This window comes from Sarcophilus harrisii, chromosome 2 (genome assembly GCF_902635505.1).
Source record: "Sarcophilus harrisii chromosome 2, mSarHar1.11, whole genome shotgun sequence".
Classification (NCBI taxonomy): domain Eukaryota; kingdom Metazoa; phylum Chordata; class Mammalia; order Dasyuromorphia; family Dasyuridae; genus Sarcophilus; species Sarcophilus harrisii.
The window spans coordinates 27,520,262-27,540,903 of record NC_045427.1 but is presented as its reverse complement, the minus strand read 5'-3'; positions in this window follow the sequence as shown (position 1 = coordinate 27,540,903).

The following is a 20,642-nucleotide window of genomic DNA, read 5'->3' as shown; positions in this document are numbered from 1 at the left end:
ATCATCTAACAACTGATTATCTGACATTTTACAAGAAATAAGAGGGAGGGATTGCAAAATGAGGAGTAATTCCATATACCTAGGCATTTGCCCTCATCAGGGAGTGTGGAAAGAATCATTCAGATTCTTTAAAAAATGGGTTGCTAAATTGATGTTAGAGAATAAATTGCCTTGGACCAAATGTTTGCCTATTACATTGTTAAAGAATTAGAATGTCTCAAGAAGTGATCAGGGACTTTTCCCATATGAGATTATTTTATTTCGGAGGAAAAAGAGAAAGATGCTCTGCTGAAACAAAGGATACGTTTTTAAGGAATCATATCCTGGCAGCATTCTCATCCCTTTTAGCCCTTAGTAAGCAAGGAATGCTGGCCCAGATAACACCTTTGGAGTATGCCATTCCAGGGGAGTGGTTGCTTACTAAGTCCAGGAAAAAGCAAAGTGGGAAGGACATAGGAGGGGGGAATTAATTATGCTTAGAGGAGTTTGAACAATATTGTTATTATAACTGTTATTTACATTTCCAGAAAATTTTATAAGGACTCCTCAAATGGAGGAAGTTGAATTAAATTTTTTTAGGGAAAAGAAATTATAAATGTTAATTCTGATAGGGTTCTTTAATGTGAAGTTAGGACAGTATGTTCTGTATTTTTTGTGAGTTTTAATTGGTTGTACTGATGCATTTGATAGCTGTTCCCTTTGTTTAGGGGGTTTCTGACAACAGTGACCTATGTCTTTGTCCCATTTTTAACCATGTTAATATCTGAATATGTTTTGATATAGATTGGTTATTGAAAATCGTAAAATAAAATTATTTGTGTAATGTTGAACTTAAAACCATCTACTTAATTACGAAGATATACTGTGAACTTTCTGGGATGGATTTCTTACTATTACCAACATAAGATTGTAGTCAATACTTATTAGGATATGTGATCCTTGAGAAGTAAGTTCATTTGAAGATTTGATTAGTGAGACTTGTTATTTAACATACAATCTCTTGGAACAATAGCTGATATTATTTAGGGTTTTCAATTTAGAGTTGATTGTCTGATGGATCATCAAGCCAGAAATCTACCATCTGAAAGGAATAGGCCCCGAGACACACAGAGGAATGTGATGCTGAATTGTTACAAGTGGATGTTACTATTTGGGCAAAAGTTGGGAAGACAAAGTTAGCCTCTGCTTAAAACAGGATTCTTCTGACTCAGTTTTCCGGTGATGTTCCTTTGAATAAGAACTCACCTGATTATTCCTGAGTCTGGCTATAGGTTGGAATTGTTATTAATACTATTACCTAAAATAGGCAATAGAGCTAAGGATAATTTATCCTGTCATATATTGAGGTTGAAGCCTGAAGGACCCGTTTTTGATTATAACCATGTCCTTGCTTTTTCCTCTTATACCAAGTTTCTATAATCAGAACAAGAAGTCAGTAGAAGAGCATAATTCAAGTGTGTAAGGTCTCGTATATCTGAAAATATGTGTTTATTATATCTTAAATAAGTAGTATTCATTATATCCTAAATAAGTACCTACCTATGCTAGATGCATGTGTCTGTCTTTTTCTTTTAGTATTTTTATTGTTGCTGACTTTTGAGATAGGCGTCTTTATTTCTGAAGGGTTACCTATTTTAATTACTGGGGACATAGATGGATGGGGTGATAGATGATCCCAAATGGAAGTTGGGAGCACAGAAAGCCTATGTGTAACTTGAATAGGTTCATTAGAAATCAGGCCAGGGTTGAAATAATTACTACAATAAAGGCAGTAGATCTGTTAGCAGATCAGGCCACTCAGACTAGAGAAGCAGTACTTCAGCATAGATTGGCATTAGAGTATTTGTTAGCTGTACAAGGTAGAGTTTGTGTGAAATTAAAATTTTGCTTTGTGAAAATAGATGATAATGGACAGGTAGTGAAGGAAATTGCCAAAGACTTCAGAAAATTGGCTCATGTCTGGTCTTCACCATTTGATGTATCTTGATGGTCTTGGTCTGGAGGTAGCTGGTGGAAACAGATTCTTTGATTCCTGCTGATAGCTTTAAGTGGAGTCATACTACTCCCTGCCTGCTTCCCCTGTGTGACATAGCTTATCATAAGGGTAGTGTAGACATACATCACTTGTCAGGATAATAAATATTCAACAATCTGGAGGGTGAAGTCCTGTTAGACTTGTGGTGTCAAAAAGATGAGGATAGATCTCAGTAGAGAAGAAAAGACAAACCAGACCCAGAGGGATTGAAAACTGATGACAAGATGGTTGAGGAAATGTATCTGGAATGGTGTGAGATGTCTTCAAAGGCTAATAAATGAAGAGGAGGGATTGTGTGGCATTAATTGAATGAAGACCTCACATAAGAATGTGGCCTCCGCCTATGCACTAACTATGACTTGAGACTTTGCAGTAACAGTTGGCTATAGCTAAAAGCTTCAGCTGTTCAATTGTCCTAGAAAAACAAACATTTCCCTTCTGTCTCCACCCTGCCACTATCATTTCATTATCATTTAAGTACTAATATTGTCAAGTGTGTTTGGGATCCCTATTTATTCTCTGGGTAAATTAGAACTCACCAGTCAATGGGAGACAGTCAGAAAGGGGGCAGATTTTGTATTAGGATCTATAAAATATTCTATTTGCAGCTTATGCTTTTTGCACTTTACTAATACCTTGTTTGTTAGGAGTTGCCCTCTCTTATGAGATCACAATAAATCTTTATTTTTTTTTGCTTTTTACCATGAGAGTATCTGATTTTAATTTGGATAAGGGTCAAAGGGAAGTGCCAAGGAGTTCAGAGGTAGAGATCAAAGAGGAGCCAGATGAAATGCATCTAACAGACCAGGTCTCAGACCTGTCTAAAAATATGTTAATCAATATATCACAGGTTGTTTAAAGATGCACAGAAATTAGGTGATAGACAATGAAGATTGATAAAAGAATTCCATCCTCTGCAACCTCAAACTGCAACCGAGGGCCAGATGCGGCAGCTGAGGACGATTAACCCCCTCATCCAGGGCTATGAAGTTTCTTTATTTAAAGGCTCACAAAACAAAGTTTTTGTTTTTACTATAGTCCAGCCCTCCAACAGTCTGAGGGACAGTGAATTGGCCCCCTATTTAAAAAGTTTGAGGACCCCTGGTACAAACAGGATAGTCTAGAAATTGGTTATATGTGATAATGGCCAGATGGGCTTCTTCCTAACAGGGGATGACGGGCTCCCATCACCAATTATTACTACCTCACAACAACCCTGAGTGATACGTACTATCATTTTGCCCATTTTACAAATGTGGAGATTAGGTAGATACACTAATCTAACTTGCCCAGTAACATACAGATAAAGACATATTGAGGTCTGAATTTGAACTCATGTCTACAGATCCTAAGCACTGTGACAACTAGCTATCTTTGTAATACTTGCACTCTATAATAAGGCCAAAAGGTTCCTGGGGAAGAGAATGTCGATGTTTCCATATAAAGCCATCACCAATTGCTAGAGAAATCTCCTCTTAGTGATAGAAAATGCAGTATCATTTTCTCAGACAAAGGCAATCCCTTCATTTTTCTTAAGCCCTTAAACAGCTGCCCATACATTTGGACAAAGTAGTATTCAAGGACATTCAAGGAAATTTATTGAATGTTGCTGTGATGAAGCCCCTAGCAATCAGAATACAATGCATCCATCTCCATGGAGATCAAAACCGTTTTTTGCTTAGTTCCACAGTGGTAAGTATCGAACTTATATTCAAATGAATATCCTAAGGCTGCAGACTGACTTCTTTATCTTTCAGTTTGATTTTAAGTAGCAGGCTGGGTATAACTAAGCTCTTCATCAATGATATTGGGGAGATATAGCTGCATATTTATTCCTTCTAACATTGAATTGGATTAGTCTAAATAATCATACTACCACAAGACTCAGAGCCAGAAGGAACTTAAGACATCATGTCATCTAACCCATTAGATGACTAAAAGAGTATAGGTGACTCATCTAAGATTATATGTCTAAGACATGAATTCAGGATTAAACCCAAATTCAATGTTGAGTTCCAACAATGGGTTCCAAATTCAGTAGTTTTCCCACCATCCAAATTCTGGCTAATGTAAAAGGAAGGACAAATTAATTCAAATAAATAGTTTGTTTCTTTTATACTTTTAAATTTTTGATTAATTGGCTTATCATCATTCAATCCTCTCCAGATCTATATATTGATAATGTCCATACTGGAAATAATATTAAAATTGTATTCAACAGTCCAATTTTCATCCATACAATCTGTTGGTTAATTTTGTGAACTAACTCTCTATACTTTAGTTTTCTTAATTAATAACAACAACAACAACAAAAAAAAAAAAAATCTCTTAATAATATATTTTAAGGAAAGTATTCCTCCCCTACTCCTATTTATATTTCAGTGAATCTGACCCCCACAGAAGAGGTTATGTAATGCTAGAGAAACTGAGCAAGATAGAGATTAGAGAACAATATAATAATTTATTTAATGGAGAGATTTACTGGGACCAAATGGATCCATTGTTTGGTCCCAGGGCTGAATGAGACTATCATCTCAAAGAATCCAGCAGCAAATGCCAGATACAAGATTCTTTTATAGGGTAACATGAACAATGACATAATGGGGGAGGAACCTGGATGCGGATGACCTAATGGGAGGAGGCACCTAGGATATCATAATGGGAGGTAGTGGAGAAGCTCCTGCTATTCTAATGATGTCTAAAATGGATTAAAAACCTTTATCCCATCAAGCATTAAGAGGGAATGATTATAGACTAAGGTCTAAGATATAAGACCTTTATCCTAACATTAAAAGGAAATGGTTATAACCTGAGGCAGAGTAACTGAATACAACAATTAGGGAAACTGGGTTAGGACATTAAAAGAGAACTGTGGCACAATAGTTAAACATCTTGATGTTATTTTGTTTGCTTTATATTTCCATAAAAAGCTCCATCACATATGATTAGGGATGCATAGAGCTCCACTCTGTGTATTAATTTCAGCTAAGACATTATGTCTCCTTTGTACTATGTTACTAATACTAATCAGCAATTGAGCCAGCTAGATTCAGTCTTCCTATTTACAAAGGTGAAAATGCTGACAGTTTTTGAAAGACTTCCTTGAGAGATCCCTTTGAAATCTTGCCTTTAATTTAGCCTAAGAACATACCGAAGTCATGTTCAAAGTGTTTACTGCTTGTGGCCTTTATCTATTGTTACCATTGTTTTATAATGTAGCAGTAAAGCTGTCTACTATTTGACTGTGGTAATAGTCTCATATAATAAGATACCTGGAAAGTATTAAATTACTTTCAATTCACTTCAATTCAGTTGAGTTAAGTTTGATCCTATTGAACTGAATTCATTTTAATCTAATCCAATTCAGTTCAGTTTATTTCAACAAATATCTGCTAAGTGACAAGCATTATGTTAATTATTGGAGATATAAAGACAAAACACATGAAAATCTCTAACATGAAAAATTCTAAAGGAAAAACATGTATACTGATAAATTGATGTAAAACATACGCAATGGTTATACAAATATATACATATATATGTATATATATATATATATATATATATATATATATATATATATTTGCTTTTGTTCAATCATTTTAGTAGTGTTCTACTCTCCATGACCCCATGCTAGGGTTTTCTTGACAAATACATTGAAGTGATTTTGAAGGATGAGGGAAACTGTTCCCTTTACTAAAATTGTGTTCCTTTTAAGATTATCACTCTAAAACTGTATTCCCTTTTGACCTGTGATCCCTTTTGGAGTCTCGGCTCCTCTTGGGGAAGGCATATCCCCTGCCCCCATAAATTATCTTTTGGGGATGCCATAGCCTTTGATTCAATTAGAAATCCTGGTCAAAAAGCACCCCTTTGAAGTGTTGCTAATTCAAATAGGGGATCTGGGCTGGATACTGATAAGCATCTAGGCTGGGAACCTTGGCTTCTTAAAGCCTCAAGACTTTTTTTAAAGGACAGTTTCTTTTTTTTTCCCCTAGATTTAGATTTTATTTATTTACTTGCATTATCACTACAAAAACTCACAAATTACATTTATTTCATGAGAAACCTCTTGTAACAAAATGAAACAATTAAATAAAACTAACAATAGAGTAACTTCAAGTGAAACCATCTGCAACATTTCACATCTGTTGCACATCTCAAAATTCTCTAGTTCTTTTACTAATTAGAAGTTGTTTTTCTCTCACTTTAAGCCCTGACTTAATTTTTTTTTTAATTATAGCATTTTTTAAAAATTTTTTATTTAATAGCCTTTTATTTACAGGTTATATGCATGGGTAACTTTACAGCGTTAAAAATTGCCAAACCTCTTGTTCCAATTTTTCACCTCTTACCCCCCACCCCCTCCCCTAGATGGCAGGATGACCAGTAGATGTTAAATACATTAAAATATAAATTAGATACACATTAATTATAGCTTTTTATTTAGAAGTTATATTCATGGGAAATTTTATAGCATTAACAACTGCCAAACCTTTTGTTCCAATTTTTCCCCTCCTTTCCCCCACTCTCTCCCCCAGATGGCAGGTTGACCAATACATGTTAAATATATTGACATATATATTAAATACAAAATAAGTATACATGTCCAAACCAATATTTTGCTGTACAAAAAGAATCAGAATCTGAAATACTGTACAATTAGCCTGTGAAGGAAATAAAAAATGCAGGTGGAAAAAATAGAGGGATTGGGAATTCTATGTAATGGTTCTTAGTCATCTCCCAGAGTTCTTTCACTTGGTGTAGCTGGTTCAACATGAAAGAATTCATGAACCTGAAAAGTTATACAGGCAAAAATAAGTTTATTGGTGCTGAGAAGTCAGCTTTTGCTAGGAGGCTGACTTCCTCAGTGGCAAGGTCCTGACAGAGAAGTAAAGGTCTAGTAGAAAAATCCTGGCAGAGAGAGAGAGAGAGAGATAAAGAGGGGTGTTAACACTGAGAAGGAGGTGTCTTCTCAGCAGGCAGGGTCCTAGCAGGCAGCTATACCAAGGAGAGAGAGGGGTTCCTTGGCCTGGCATGGTCCTGCTTTTGGGCCTCTACCAAAAATGAGCCCCAAGCTCCCCCTTTTTATAAGGAATATGAAACTGAGTGTAAAGTTCTCTCTAAAATGTAATGTTGTCTGTTGAGGTTGGACCTGAATCCAAAAGGGGTTCCCACAATTCTCTGCCCTGTACCAAACCTCATCAAGATGATGAGACCAGAGTAGTTTCACTTCTCTCCACAGTAGAAAAGGACATATTCTAGACATTTTGAAAAAGTGAAATACACAGGAGTTGGTACCATTTTAATATGAAGAATGATGTTATATGTGTATATGTATATGATACCTTCCCCACCCAATATTAGCATTTCTATATATCTTCCCTTAAACTGAAAGATTTATCCATTGTAAGAAGTAAAAAAAAATAATAGGAGTTATTGATGTAGTAATACTCTCATAAGTATGCAATAATAAATACTCATAGTATACTACCTGCGGGATGACCATATGATGCAACAGAAAATTCATTAATACTGGGACTGAAAGACCTGGATTCATTTTTTTGTCTCCCACACTTACTATTTTTTAGTTTACATATGTACTAAATCAACATCTTTGACTCTCAGGTTCCTTATATGAAAAGCAAGAAAATGGATAACCCTGACATCATTTCAAGCTTTATGTTTGTGATCTTATAAGAAGGCAAGGACAATATTTTTTTCTTTAGGGCCTTTTGGATAATATAATTTCCTAGCTTTTGGATTATCACAAAACTTTTGATCTGGCCCTGGGGTGATTTTCCTAAAACTCTGGTCCAAACATATCACTTTCTTGTTAAGTAAATTCTAGTAGATTCCTATCATCAACATTATTCAAGATTAAAATAAAAACAAGCAACAAAAAACCCTTTATTTGACATTCAAAACCCTTTAAAACCTAGTCCTTATTCCACAAACAAGACATTATATCCTCAACTTTTGCTCTAGCTGTCCCTCACACTTGGTATGCTTTCCCTCCTCAACCCTATATATTGACTTTTCCAGTTTCCTGTAAATCACAATTGTAATTCCATCTAATACTAGAAGCTTCTCCCAAGGCCTCCCCATTTTGGTGTCTTATCTCTGTTAATTATCTTTTATTCATTCTAGATAGTAAACTTCTTAAGGGCTAGAATTGCCTTTTTTCTTTTTTTTTTTTTTTAATCCCCAGTGTTGAACACAGTACCTGGCACATAGTAAACATTAATAATTTTTTTTTATTGTAATAAAATTAAGAGTTGGTTTTATGGAAAAAAAAAAAACCTAACAAAATAGTACACTTTTAGTTCATTTGATTAGAGAAAATAAAGAAAAACTAAATCACCAACATCAAAAATGAAAAGGATGAATTATCACCATTAAAAAAAAAAAGAAATTAAAGCAATAACTAGTAGTATTTTGCACAATTAGATAGCAGCAAGTCTGATAATTTAACTGAAATGGATGAATATTTACAAAAAAATATAAATTTTCCAGATTAATACAAGAGAAAATAAATTACTTAAATAGTCCCATTTTAGAAAAAGGAAATTGAAGAAACTGTTAATAAATTCCCTAGGAAAAATATCCCCAATTTCACAAGTGAATTCTACCAATTTCTACCAAACATTTTAAGAGCAATTAATTTCAAAACTATGTAAACTACTTGGAAAAATAGGTAAAGAAGGTGTAATGTAAATTCTTTCTATGACACAAATTCTTTCTTTTTATGATACTGATACCTAACAATCTCCCTAATGAATATTTATGCGAAAATTTTAAATAAAATATTACTGAAGAAATTACAGCAACTCATCAGCAGGATAATATACTATGATTAAATGGGATTTATTCCAGGAATTCAGGGCTGATTCAATATCAGTAAAACTATTACTATATTAGACCATATCAATAATTAAACTAGGAAAAATCTTATGATAATCTCAAAAGATGCAGAAAAAGCTTTTGACAAAATACAGCACCTGTTCCTGTTAAAAACACTAGAGAGCATAGGGATAAAGGGAGCTTTCTATAAAATAATAAGTAGTATCCAACTAAAACCAAAAGTAAGCATTATTTATAATAGAGAGAAACTGGACATGTTCCCAATAAGATCAGGGATTAAAAAAAATGCTCATTATCATCACTATTATTCAACATTGTAGTAGAAATGTTCACTTTACCAATAAGAAAATAAAAAAAAAGAAATTAAACCAATTAGAATAGGCAATGAAGGAATAAAACTATCACTCTTTCCAGATGATGTGATGATATACTTAGAGAATCCTAGAAAATCATCCAAAAACCTACTCACTTCAGAGATTTAGTAAAGTGTAGGATATAAAATAAACCTACATAAATCATCACCACTTTTAGGTATTGCTGATAAAGCCCATCAGCAAGAGATAGAAAAAAGAAATTTGATTGAAAAATACTGTAGACAAAATAAAATACTGGGGGATCTAACTTGCCAAGACCAACCCAAGAACTATATGAAAACAGTTACAGAACACTTCTCACACAAATAAAGTCAGATCTAAATATTTAAAAAAACTATCAATTGCTCATGGATAGGCTGAACTATTATAATAAAAATGACTATTCTGCCTAAATTTATCTGTTTTTATCAGAGCCACACTAATCAATCTGCCCAAAAATTATTTATAGAAGTAGAAAAAATAATTACAAAGTTCATCTGGAAAAACAAAAGGTCAAGAATATCAAAGTAATTAATGAAAAAAAAAATACAAAGGATGGTGGCTTAGCAATTCCAAACCTAAAATTATATTGTAAAGTATCAGTCATCAAAACCATTTGGTACTGGTTAACAAATAGAGTGGTAGATCAGTGGAATAGATTAGATACACATGACACAATGAGCAAGACCTACAATTATTTAGTATTTGATATTAACCCCCCCCCAAAAAAAAAAAATCCAGCTTTTGGAATAAGAACGCATATTTAGACAAAAATTGTTGGAAAAACTCGAAAATTATATGTCAGAAACTTGGCATAGACCTGAATCTCACTCCATTACAAAATATGGTCAATATGGTTACATGGTTTGGGCATAAAATATGATAACATAAACAAATTAAAGGAACAATTTAACTATCAGATCTTTGAAGAAGGGAGAAATCAATGATCAAAGAATTCAATATCATTATGAAAGGTAAAATGGACAACTTTGATTACATTAAATTAAAAAATTTTGTACAAACAAAACACAACAGAAACAAGATTAAAAGGGAAGTACAAACTTGGGGAAAAAATCTTTATACCTAGTATTTCTAATAAAGGTCTCATTTCTAAAATATATAGAGAACTCTGTCAAATTTATAAGAATACAAGCCATTCCCCAAATAATAAATAGTCAAAGGATATGAACACAGAATTTTCAGATGATGAAATTAAAGTCATGTTTAGGTATATTAAAAAATGTTCTAATTCACTATTGATTAGAGAAATGCAAATTAAAACAACTCTGTTGTATCACCTCACACCTCTCAGATTGATTAAGATGACAGGAAATGACAAATAATAAATGATAAGATGACAGGACAATGATAAAGGTTTAAGGGGGTATGGGAAAACTGGGACACTAATGCATTGTTGATTGAATTGTGAAATAATACAACCATTCTGGAGAGCAATTTGGAACTATGCTCAAAGGGCTATTAAACTATACATATCTTTTGACCCAGAAGTGCTATTGCTGGGTCTGTATCCCAAGGTTATGTTAAAGGAAGACAAAACACCCACATGTGCAGCAATGTTTATAACTTTTTTTGTGGAAAGAATTGGAATACATGCCTATCAATTGGGGAATGGATGAACAAGTTGTGGTATATAAAGATAATGGAATGTTATTATTTATAAGGAATGATGAGCAAGCTGATTTTAGAAAGGCCTGGAAAGATTTACATGAAATGATGCTGAGTGAAACAAGCAGAACCAGGAATACATTGTACACAATAACAGCAAGAATGTGTGATTATCAACTATGGAAAGTTTCTTTCTTCTCAGTGGTTCAGTGATAAAAAGTGATTTCAATAGATTTTGTACAGAAAATACCATCTGCATCCAGAAAAAGAACTAAGATATATAATCAACATATAATATTTTCACTTCTTTTTTCTGTTTTTCTTTTTGTTCAATCTCTCCTATGTTTTTTTCCTTTTGCTATGATTTTTCTCTTCTAATATGATTCATAAAGTAATTTATGAATTATGAATTAAAAATAAATGTACTAGAAGAAATAGTCTTTCTCTTTTGGCCAATGAAAAAAGTAATCATTTATTGTTACACATTGCTATTTATATTGTTTCTCAAGGTTTGTGAAATGTTTTGCATGAATTAGATTATTTGATCATCATTCTTATGATTCTGTATAGTAGGAACTATTATTATCCCCATTTTATAGATGTGGAAGCATAAGATTTTCCAAGGGTGAATGTTGAAAACTATGTTTGCATGTATTTTGAAAAAATAAAAAAAAGCTATTACAAAAATAATGTTGTATTCTTTCTATCTCATTCTTGAACCTTAGTTCATACCTCTATGAATCCTTATGATTCCACTGAAATTTTTTTTGATGCCCTGACAGAATCATTATAGTTGGATACAATATAACAAGAATAGATTATGGGACAAATTCTTCAATCTTGGAATTTCTTGGAAAATGTAGCCTGTTTTCTCAGTCCTAGCCTTTTTGTGTTGATTTCTCATGTAATTTTATATACATTGACTTATTTGATTCTTACAAGAGCCAAAATTAGGAAATCAATGTTTGGAAAGCTTATCAATGTGATCAATATAGCTGGTAACTGACAGAAAAAGATCTTTAACACACTTCTTGTAACTGCAGATTTTGAATGTTGTGTATGCTTTATCATTGCTTATGCCGTCTGCTTCTCAATCGAGACACAACTCTATCACAGCAAGACACAATACTTGTAACCTGAAAATAGCAATGAGTGATTATTTCTCTTCTTCTTTACTTGTTTCCACACTCCAAAGCATCAAATACACAACAGTTATTTACCATTTTATGTCAGCTTGGCAAATAATTATAAGTCCTAGAAATAGGTGTATAAATGATGTGTTAAATTTTCATCAGCAAGTCAGTGAACTGTTTTCCTATTTGATATCTGTTAGTGTGTAATAAAACATAATGACATAAAGCTGCTAAACAGCCTGAAATTTGAAAAGGAAGTAGATTTGAATGTTTGAGAAATATAGGCTTGAGGGGGGAGAAGGAGAGTGGTGGAGAATAATAACGTTTTGATCTCAATTTAGTGGAAAATATCTGTCAGCCAAGTTTTGTGAATGAGATAACTAGTTACTCATCTAACTCTAGCCCTAGAATTAAAGTATTGGCAATCACTGGACGTAGGGACCTGCTCTCAAGACCTACCACTGCTATTTCCTTCTGATGGAATGTCTTCTAGAAGAAACTTTATGTGAAGACCATTATCCAGACAAATCACATATGATTTCTATCCAGGATGCACACCATACTCCTTCTATTCCAGAGACCTTTTTCTATCCAACCCCCATCATCATCCACTTTCAGATTCATGTATGTTGTCTTCTTCAATTAAAATTTAAGTTCTTTGAAGAAAGAGACTATATTTTGTTTTTCTGCTGATATTTGTATTTCTTGTACGTATAACCTAATAAACACTAAAAAAAAAATGCTACCTGACTGATTGGTCCAGATTTTCTTTTATTGCAGGTTTTAAAATTTTAATTAATTCAATAAATATTTATTACATATTTAAAATCTCCTTTACAAGGTGACAAATAAATTATCCAGTCTCTGACATCCAGGTCTTCAATTTAATATTAGATTAAGCCTTCCAAAAACTATTATAAAAATTATACTTATAAAAATAAGTAGGAAATATCATTTTCAAAAAGTAATATTATAAGAAATTTTGGGTAGAAGGTCATCAGGTAAGTTTTATGGAAGACATAAAGCCTTGACTTTATCTACCTGTTTTCCAGTCACAGAACCTCAAAAAGTGATGTCCCAGGACATAAAATTCAAAACACATCTAATCAAGAATCCCTTAACTAGCATTTCCCATAAATTGTAATTCAACATTTGCTTAAGTTTTCCAGTAAAGAAAAATCACTAATGAATGAATCAACCCTATTCCATGTTGAGATAAATTTAATTATTAGAATCTACTCCTCTTTTACTTAAAATTAAAATGTGTCCCTTTGCAACTCCCAGCCATTACTTACAGATTTAACCTCTGTGGACAGTTGACATGCAAATTTTCTTTTAAATGGAATCCTTTCAAATGCCTGAAGATAATTATTATGCTCCCCTTCTCCCATTCCCAGTGTTTATTATTTTTTTTCTTGTGTAAAGAAGCACAGTTCTTTGGAAAGAGTTTTATAGCACATGATCTTCAAAGTCTTTATGAAAATGGTTACTATCTACTGAACACTATCCAGTTCATCAAAGTTCTTCAAATATGGCTCCCAGAATTACATTCACCACTCCTCAAGAGAGGTTTTGGAATAATCATCATCTGTCTGTTCATTATTATTAACTTCTTGCAACCTTAGAATTTTTTTTGTAGTCATATTATACTGTTGACTTATGTTAAGTTGTAAATTCTCTAAAATCTTCAAATCATTTTTGGATAAATACCTCTCTAGTCACACCTCCTTTATCTCATATTTGTGAATATTATTTCTTTTTATCCAAAAGATGTAACTTTGTTTATCCCTATTGACCTTTATCTTAATATATCCAACACAATGTTCTATTTGGCTGAGAGATTTGTAAATTCTAATGTCTAATTGTCCCTCCAATTTTATTGTTTCCAAATGCAATGTCCAAAGTCATTAATGAAAATCTTAAATGGAACAAAATCAAATAGACTCTTATTAGCTATGTGGCATTGGACAAATCACTCAACTATATTTTACTGCCTCACTTTCCTTATCTGTAAAATGAGAAGGAAAAGGAAATGGCAGTATCTTTGCCAAGAAAAACTACATTGGGACAGCAAGAGTCAAGTGACTGAAAAATGACAAAACATTAACAGCAACAGTGGCAGCAAAAACAACAAAACCTTATAAATCCCTTGCCAAATGCCAAATTCTTGCTTTGTCAAAGGTAATGATTGCTCTTTTTTCAATCCTCATTTTCTTCAGTTTTGTGTAGCTTTTAACTCTGTTGATCAGGTTCTTCTCTTTTTTCCTCTCTTCTCTCTAGGATTTTGGAGTACAATCCCATCCGCTTCCATAAATTTACTTACATTGTCTATATTAAAGATTCTCAAATCTAGTTATGCTTCCCAATCCTGTTTGCTAAACTCCATTCTCATATCTCCTACTACTGCTCAGACTTGAATGTTCAATAGACATCTGAAATTGAAAATATTCAAAAGTGAATTTATTATCTTTCTCTCTAAACTCCATCATAATTACCTTATTACTTTTGAGCGAGTCACTATCCTCCAGGTATATCAGGATTACAATGTAAGTTTCATCCATTATGCTTCTTTTCTTTTACAACCTCTATCCAATCTGTTCCCAAGGCCTGTAGATTAAATCTTTCCTCAAATAGGTGAATAAACCCAGTTCTCTCCTGTGCCACTGTCACCATTCTGATTCAGCTCTTTGTTGTTTCACTTCTGGACTAACACAAAAGCCTATAGGCAGGCCAGCTCATCTCAAGTCTCTAACCAGTCTAATTCATTCTCCACTCAGCTAACAAAATGATTTTCCTAAACCACAGATCCAATCACATTAATTCTCTATACAATAATCTCCATGATTCCTTGTCATCTCCGGGATCAAATGAAAAATGCTCTGATTAGCATCCAAGCCTTTCATACTTAACTCCCTCATACCTTTTCAATCTATTTTACATTTTATTTCCTGTTACACACTCTAGTAATTCTGGCTACTATTTGAAAGAGACACTTCTTTCAGTTCTGACCATTTTCTTTGACTATTTTTCAGGTCTGTGGAAGATAGTCACTGTTTTCAGTCTGCTGATTTCCTTAACCTCCTTTTAGTCTCAACAAAAAAAAATGTTGCCTTCCAAAGGAAAGTTTTCTCAACCCCTCTTAATGTTAGTTCATACAACTAATCTAGTTGGAACCTTAGAATACCCCAAGGAAGGAGTATACTTCCATTGCTGAGTTACAAGGCCAGTATTTTGGTTAAATTACTTGGACTCTTCATTTATGTTTTAGTGTCTAGTTTTCAAATAAACCTGGTAGGGGTATAAGTACAATGATTAGTAGGAAGTAGAGTATGGAGGCTAGTTGGCTGACGATGATGAAAAGTTGTTCTACAGTTTGGCCCCCAATTCAGGTAAGTGTAAATAGGTTGGAGGTTAGCATTCAGAATCGTGTTTGGGAAATTGGTTGGAGTATTATGCTTTGTTGGTTGGCTATGTGGAGTAGAGGGATGATTAGGAGAACTAGGATTGATGATAATAGGGATACTATACCTCCCAGTTTATTGGGGATTGAACAGAGGATGGCATATGCAAATAGAAAGTATCATTCTGGTTTGATGTGGGGAGGGGTGTTTAGGGGATTGGCTGGTGAGAAGTTGTCTGGGTCTTTTAATAAGTCTGGTGAGAATAGGACTAGAATAAGAAGCACAAGGCATAGTAGGAGTAGGCCTAAGGCATCTTTACTGGTGTAGTACAGGTGGAATGGAATTTTGTCTGAATCAGGGTTAATGCCTGAAGGGTTATTAGAGCCTGTTTCATGGAGGAACAGGATATGGATGATAACTAGTGCTATAATGATGAATGGGAGGATGAAGTGGAATGCGAAAAACCATGTAAGGGTGGCTTTGTCTACTGAGAATCCCCCTCAAATTCATTCTACTAAGGTGGTGCCATTGTAGGGGATGGATGACAAAAGGTTTGTGATCAAGGGAGCACCTCAGAATGATATTTGGCCTCAGGAGAGTACATATTGGAGGAATGCAGTGGCTATGACAGTTAGTAGGAAAATAACTCCATTGTTTCAGGATCTGTAGTAGGTACCAAGGCCCACATTTAGGAATAGGCATATGAAAAATATTGAGGCTCCATTAGCATGAAGGTTCGGATTAGTCAGCCATGAAAAACAGTTAGGCTATCGGAGGTGTAATGTATAGCTAGAAAGAAGCCTGTTAGTATTTGGATGACTAGGCAGATTCCCAGTAAGGATTCAAAATGCCATCAGGTAGAAATGTTGGAGGGTGTGGGGAGGTCAATGAATGAGTGATTAATGATTTTTATGAGTAGGTGTGTTTTATATAGGTTGGTCATTAGTTTTTGTAGTTGAATTACAACAAAGGTTTTTCATTCCATACGTTATAGTTATGGTTAGAGTCCATACTAAAATTATTATGGAAATGATGGTAATTTCCTTTTTATCTTTATTATTGATATTTGCATTTGTTGCTTTTGCTTCTAAGCCTTCTCCTGTATATGGGGGTTTAAGGCTTGTAGCTAGTGGGGGCTTAGGTTGTGCAATTGTAACTTTGAATGATACTTTTTTAGGTTTAATTGTTTTTTAAATTTATTTGGGTGGTATGATGGTAGTATTTGGCTATACTGCGGCTATAGCTACTGAGGAGTATCCAGAGAGTTGAGTGGGTAATTCGGTGGCCTTTAGTATGTTGTTACTTACTTGTTGATAGAGGTCATTTAGTATATAATGTTGCATGAGGTTCAGATTGTCACGGCTATTGAGTTGTTTGATTCGTTGGGTAATTATTGTGTGAGTCAGGATTTAAGTGGAGTATCTTTGTTGTGTGGTGTATTAGATGGAACAATGGATAAAACATCAAATATGGGGTCAGAAAAAAACTGACAAACTCCAGCCTCAAGCAATGATCCTGAGTGACCCCAAGAAAGACATTTGACATATTTACCTCAGTTATCTCTTCTGTAAAATGAACTAGATGAGGAAATGACAAACCACTACCAAGAAAATACCAAATGGGTTTGTGATTAATTAAATATGACTGAAATGACCAAATATCAACGACAAAAACTTTCCACTACTTTATTTCCTATTTATCTGTTTTATAGCTTGTTTGTTCAAATTTGTTTTATTGTTTCTTTCCTTATTAGTTTGTGAGCTTTTTGAAGGCTGGAATTCCTTTTGGTGTCTTCTTATATCTCCAACACTTAGTTCAGTGCCTGGCACATAGTAATTGCTTAATACTAATTATGTAATATTAATTACTATTTAGGAACATTGTCCTGAATTAATATCAACATTAAAGAATACTCCATGACCTTTTTTATTTAAGCAGTGCAATATTCATCTTCTTTAGGTGAGAGATTTTCCTCTTGTCTAAGAAGATACTTTGAAACAGAACATGAAATTCTTTCCCGAGATTTAGGTAAATGATATTTACAGAATTCCCTTGAGGTACCAGTCAAGAAACCCTGTCAAAAAGAAAAATCAGTTAAACTTAATGCCTATTTTAAAATAGAAGAAGTCAATTTCCTTCTTCTAAGATTTACTGTGAAACTGTAAGCTCTTCATGACCCACAACTAGATTTATATCATATAAGAAAATTCCTATAAAAGATGTTCATGATTTCAATAAGTTCAGATCTCCAGAGACTGTTAAATTGATAAGTTTTTTTTACACAAGTCATAACACACACACACACACACACACACACATGCATGTGCACGAGAATTAGATGTTTTATTTTATTGTTGTTGCTCAGAAAAATCCTTTCAGGATCCAGGAAGAACAAGAAAAAGAACAATCAAATTCTGATATGAGAAAGGAGAAAGAATATAGTCTAAACTAAAGAGATTAGGTCATTTCCCAAAGATAGAATGTTGGGAAGGAGAGGTGAGTAGATAAGAACTCAACATCCACATAAACCAATAGAACCTCATATACAAAGAGGGAGGGCTTTGATTCTGCTTCTATCATATTTTAATGATCTTTTTGCTCTTTTTGATTGATTTTTCAAGTTGTAGAAGTCACCTTGAGTTCTACAATTATGAAGGTAGTTGAAAGTTAAGCACTAGCTTGGACAGGTTTTTATACTTCTAGAAAAAAAATTGAGAGCAGTTATAATAACATACATATTACAATGTCCAGACCTACCTACGAATTGGTATATTTACCTCTACTAAAGAGAATATTAATCAAAAAAATATTTTCTTTGATAACCTTTGAAAGAAGGGAGAGAAAGAGTATCCCATGTACTTTCCTTTTACCTACCTAGTTACAATAGTTAAAGAGTAGAAAAAGGGACCCAAGCTAATAAAAATCTCCCCAGCTTTAGTTTATCTAGGATCATTTTGTCAATAAAGCCAAATATTTGGAACTATAAGTATAGGGAGCTGTAAGTATAAGTGTAGCTTTAAGTATGATGAAAACTGACTTTCTACCAGTGTAGACAGGTATTTGTTCCATAGTTAATAATCTTAGAGATTTCCTTTAGTTATTCAAAGTCTTAGAGAGGTACATTTTGCCCTGTGATTTATTGATTTCAAGGTTTGCCAAGAAAAATTAAGAGGGAAAATATCTTTGTGAAAGTGCTAAGTTCAATAGACCATTTGGCATTGTTTGGTCATTTTCTTTTACTTGATATTTCCTTCTCACTTGGTTTCCGTGACTGACTACTCTCTTGATTCTTTTTTGAATTGTCTGATTTCTCTTAGTATTCTTTCCTGTATCTTAATTTAAGATATGCATATTAACAATAATTTTCCTCTAAAATTCTGGCCTTGGTCCTTCTCTTCTTGAATCCATTTCTTTCTTATTCTGAAACACCTGTGTTTATTATGTCTTGCTCTCTCCGTTACCTCTGGAGATTCTACATATGAGATCCTCATCCAATTTCCCCCAAAATGTATGTATAGTTTCAAGAATTAAAGCAAATCAGTGCCCATTCCAGATCAACATATAAAATATTGAAACACATAAAATGTTTCCAGCATAATGAGTGACCTTTCAACCAACAGATCTTGAATTATTTATGATTTGTGATTAGTATTAATGCAGTCAAAAGTCCATGGAAAATTGCAAGTTCAGCTCTTCAAAAGAAAAGTATAAAAAATGTTGAAGACTTGAGGATCTATGAGAAGATTCTGTACTTCTTAATCTATATGTATGCTGGGAGCATGAGTTCTCAAAAGAAATTTGGCTACTTTTTCCCATTAAAATTCTAAGGATATCCCGGAAAAAAGAGGGCATCATTCTAATATTATGGCTCAAATCCCAATCCTAATATAAATTATAGTAATTTATCAATGATATCCTATAGTGTTTAGCATACTAGCAAACTAGTAGTTTAGCATACATTTGATTAGCTTGAATCAAATATCATACATTAGTTTTACAAAATATTCTTTTTTTTGAAAATACAAAACAAGAACAGAAACAAAAGTTTTTCTTCTTCTACTTACCCTAACACCAAAGGGCAAATTTTCCATTATGATGCTTCAATACCTGGGAAGAATTGGCTCAAAGATAAAATATTTTCTATAAATCTCAGAACAGTTAGCAATGATATCTTAGGCCAAATCTAAAGGCCTTCTCTCAATTCTCACCATTCTTTACCATCCTGCGCTGCTTGACATTGTTGATCACTTTCTTCTTGGTGATACTTTTTTCTCACTTGCTTCCATGACTGACTACTCTTTTGATTCTCTTTTTAATTGTCTGACTTTTCTTCTCAGTATTCTTTCCTGTATCTTCATTCAAGATATGTGTATTAACAATGAATTTCTTCCAAAATTATGCCCTTGGTGCTTCTCTTTTCCTCTCCTCTTAGCTTCTCTGCTCTCTTCTTCTCTCTTTTCCTCTCCTCTCTTCTCCTATGCTTTCCTCTCCTCTTTTTTTTCTTCTCTCTCTCCTGTTGTTTTAACTTTTTAAACATTTTTCATATAAGTGTCCTCTCATTTGACATTCATACTATTTTGGTGCCATCCATTATCACCTAATTCTTAGGCTATTACAATGAATTCTGTTTTCTCGACCTGCCTCAAATCTCTCCCGATTTCAATGGATCTCCCATTGTACTTCCAAATTGATTTTTTTTAATGTAGGTCTGAACATATGAAAAACATACACACACCATTATGCAGTGAACTTCAGTGCCTACCCATTCCTTCTAGAATTGAACATAAGGTCTTCTGATTGATATTCAAAATCCCTTATGAATGAATTCCTTCCTATATTCTTTGTCTTTTTATACTTTTTTCACTTGTACTCTGTGAATCAGTGATACTGGCCCGTTTCTTGATTCTCCATCTACTTGATTCTACATCTACTCAGTAACTATTCTGAATGGACTCTCATATCTGTACATTCCTCTCTTTTCACCTTCACATTTTATTGTCTCTGGCCTCCTTCAAGTCCCTCTAAAAGACTCAGTCAAAAGACTCTTAATGATCTAACTTCCCTCTATTATTATTTCTAATTCACCTTATATATATTATCTTATGCAGATTATCTTTTTGATAATCTGAGAAATTTAAGTCTTTAATTTTCTTTAAATCTCTGAGCAAGTGTTTAATGAATATTTATTTACTGACAGACTGAGTGACCATCAAGTACTGCATAGTCAATG